Source organism: Chrysochloris asiatica, unplaced genomic scaffold (assembly GCF_000296735.1).
Source record: "Chrysochloris asiatica unplaced genomic scaffold, ChrAsi1.0 scaffold00502, whole genome shotgun sequence".
In the NCBI taxonomy this organism is placed as follows: domain Eukaryota; kingdom Metazoa; phylum Chordata; class Mammalia; order Afrosoricida; family Chrysochloridae; genus Chrysochloris; species Chrysochloris asiatica.
In genome coordinates this window covers 726613-729965 of record NW_006409020.1, presented here as the reverse complement: position 1 = coordinate 729965, position 3353 = coordinate 726613, and the positions used below count along the sequence as shown (strand labels likewise).

The following is a 3353-nucleotide window of genomic DNA, read 5'->3' as shown; positions in this document are numbered from 1 at the left end:
TCTTGGCCACTCATTGAGTTTGGTGGATCATATTTTGACTTCTCACCTAGGCTAGCCCAGCTTGTAGTTTCTGCCCCACTGCATCGAGAAGAAGGGGTAAGTCCTTTACATTGCTAACAGCTTCTAATCTACAAAAACAAGACCTTAGAAATTAGTTAAATACAAATAGAGTTGTTTTTAAGTGGCATCAAACCATTTCTGACTCATACTGACCCTACTTCTGATGAGCAGCTGGTGGGTTTGAACCACCAACCTCATGATTTGCAGTTCAGTGCTGGTCCTATAGCACCACACTTGGTGTCAAGCTAAATATTTGCAATTGAATAGAACAGAAAGCATTGTAAATTCCAGGTCTCTCTCTTGTTGAACACATAAAACAAATAAAGCATGAAGATGTGGCAGTAGCTTTATAATGTATTGAAAAACTCAAAAAAGTTAATCACTTAAACAAGTGGTGAATCATTTCTCAACTGCCAAAAAAGTACATAATTTATCTTATACTCTGTCCAATAGAACTCAACACTTGCTATTCTTATTAGGCCTTGGCTTTGAAATAGCCTTCAAAATATCTGCTTGCCCAGAGCGAGTAATTATTTAGGCCAGAGGACCTTTACAGAATACAGACCAGGTTTACCTGAAGAGACAGTACCCAGTAGGAGAAACCTTGACATTCACTCCACTTATTTGCTGTTAATTGAAATATGTGCACCTGGCAAAGCTTGCAGTCTTACTTTTCAGGGAGTATGAAATAAAACTAAGAGACTAGTAGTAGTCTACAGTCAAATTCAAGTTCTGGAGTACTCAGTTCCAAGTAGCTAACATTGTAAAAACATTATTTCAACAGGCCCTTATCCAATATAATGTTTAACACTACTGAGGGACTATGATAAGTCCCATTTCTCTTGGTTTTGCTTTCTCAGCCCAGTGTAACAAGTTGCTACCAAAATACTGCAGCAAGAGTTTTGAATGAGTTCTTTTGCATTACAGAAAGTATTCAATCACATTATAATAGGTCACATTTGCATATAGCTAGGAGCTAGCCAAGTAATATCTACTGCATGGATTTTGCAAATTCAGCATAGTCAATATGTTTATCATTGTTCTTGTCTTCATCTCTCAAAATAGCATCTATGAAGCCAATCAGTTCACCTTCATTCATTGGTGGTGCACTTTCCCTCTTCTCCTCCTTGTGGACATGCATGATGGCTGTGGACAGTTCTAAGCCTTCAAGCAGATTATTGCCATCTTAAGCACGCATTTTGAAATAATGGAGCTGCAATTCTTATGCGGACATCTCCTCCTCTGACTTATTTATGACACCTTCTAGATGCTCCATGATAGGCTCTTGGTCGGGCACTGTGTTGTTATCTAGGCCCACGTTGCCAGCATGTAAGAACCTGGACCCAGGCTCAGCCCCTGATGTCTGGGGAACAAAAGCCCCAAAGCAGGCCACACAGGAACAAGGTTCTGAGCAGCTGCAGGGATCTCATGGTCACCAGTATGGTTGCTGTCCCCAGCAGCCAAACGTTTTACCCTAGACGCAAAGCCCTACGGGGTTGAGTCTCGCCTGGCCCCGTCCTAGATGATTTTCGCCAGGAGAGCCCTTAGATCATTTTTTAATGCTTTAGCATCATTCAATAATTTGGTTGAAGAATCCTTTAATAATGCAAGTAGAGGCTTGATTTTTGTTGTTGTTGTTGTTCAGATCCCTTTTGGTTTTCTAATATCAGGTCTTTTTCACATTTCATTATATTTGACTTTGTCTTCTTGAGCTGACTTTGAAAATTTCTGTAGTTCTTATACTAACCAATACAGGAGACATCTCTTCTAATGTCTCCTCTATTGGTTTAGATGGTTACTTCTTTTTTGTTGTTGCTTTTTTAAGGCAGTTGCTTCAATTATTATATTTCTACACCCTAATCTTGGAATCATGAGATTCCAGTCAAATCAAGAAATCAAATGACGTATTGCATTAGGCAAATCTGCTGCACAAGACCTTTTTCAAGTGTTGAAGATCAAAGCTTGAGGACTATAGTGCACCTGACCCAAGCACTGGTATTTTCAATAACCTCATATGCATGTGAAAGTTGGACAGTGAATAAGGAAGGTCCAGAGAAGAATTTCTGCATTTGAGTTATGGTGTTAGAGGACATGCTGAAAGTGTAATGGGCTTCCAAAAGAACCAACAGATCTGTGTTGGAAGAGGTGCAGCCAGAGTGCCCCTTGGAGGCTGGGATGGCCACACTTTGTCTTTCATACTTCAGATGTATTGTCAGGAGGGACCAGTCACTGGAGTAGGACATCATGTTTAATAAGGTGGAGGGTCAGATAAAAAGAGAAAGACTCCCCAGCAAAATGGATTGGTGAAGTGCAGCAACAATGGGCTCAAGTGTGGCAACATTTGTGAGGTTTGCCCAAGACTGGGCCGTGTTTCATTCTGTTGTGCATAGGATCTCTATGAGTCAGTACTCATTCAATGGCACCTAACAACAGCAACAACAAATCTTAGAAACTATGAATATTATTAATATGATAGAGAATGACTGTTACCTTAATTTAACAAATGGCCTATGTTGAGGAGTTTAAACCTGACATATTCTGATGGGCCAAACTGCAATCACATTCTTGAAATACAAAAGTGTAATAGACACAGATCAAAGCAGAATCAACAATACCACACATTGAAAAATGGAAATTATGGCCACAAGTCAAGGAAAAGCTGGAGTCATCGTGTATTTTGAAGCTGAAAGAACTAGTGAATGCATTCATTCCTTAAAGTCTTTGAACACAGTGCACTTCTGCTAATACTTTGATTTCTGACTTTCAGTCTCCAGAACTGTAAGGCAGCACATTTTCCCTTAAAGCAAACAAGTTTGGCCATCATCTGTGAAGAAGTTTTGGGGGATCACATTAATTAAATCATTGGATTCTTAAGAGTATTCACTATAGTATTGGGCCTCTTGCCTAAAACTTTTTGATGTTTCCTTTTGAAAAAATATTTTTCTAAGAACAAGGACATTGCTTTAAGGAGGACATTTTGAAAGTTAAACAGAAGAGGAAAAAGGTCAATTTGCAGGACTTGGGAGAGAACTTTTCTCACAAATAAAGCATAAAGCAATTCAGATATAAATAAGAATCATCTTTCTGGATAGAGTAGTGAGAAGAATGGGGTTCTCACAGAAGAAAAGTCACAGTTCCAGGAGAGTCTTTTCTTATTTTCATCAATTGGGTTGAAAGGAGAGTAAGGAGAAATTAGAACTCTCATATACAGCTGGTGCACTTGTAAGGTGGTGGAAAATATATGATGTTTTCTTAAAGACTTAGAAATACTCTGACTACAAGGTGCTTATCAT

General features: G+C 39.0%; 1 pseudogene; it reads right to left on the bottom strand.

Annotated features, from left to right (window-relative positions):
- Positions 1 to 1051: 1051 nt before the first annotated feature.
- Positions 1052 to 1544, bottom strand: LOC102829441 (annotated as a pseudogene).
- Between the last annotated feature and the right edge of the window lie 1809 nt (positions 1545 to 3353).